The following is a 361-nucleotide window of genomic DNA, read 5'->3' as shown; positions in this document are numbered from 1 at the left end:
TTATAACTATGTCTTTGGGGACGAATTACTCCCCCACAGTCCCCGTGGGAGGGGTTACAAGTTCAAAACTTTGACCAGTGCTTACATATGGTAATGGTTATTGGGAAGTGTACAGGCGTTTTCAGGAGGATTTTTTAGTTGGAGGCAGGTTTTGAGAAGAGGGGGATATGCTGGGGGAACTTTCCGTCGGGGAATTTTTCATGGGGGAAGAAAATTTCCATGAAGGGAGAGCAGGATTTACTAGCATTACTAAAAAAAAAACAATGAAAAAATAAATATGAAAAAGTTTTTTTTTTCAGCTGGAAGTAAGCAGCAGCATTAAAACTTAAATGAACAGAAATTATTACCCATACGAGGGGCT

The sequence above is a fragment of the Artemia franciscana genome, chromosome 7, assembly GCF_032884065.1.
Source record: "Artemia franciscana chromosome 7, ASM3288406v1, whole genome shotgun sequence".
Classification (NCBI taxonomy): Eukaryota; Metazoa; Arthropoda; class Branchiopoda; order Anostraca; family Artemiidae; genus Artemia; species Artemia franciscana.
This window is presented reverse-complemented; position numbering follows the sequence as displayed.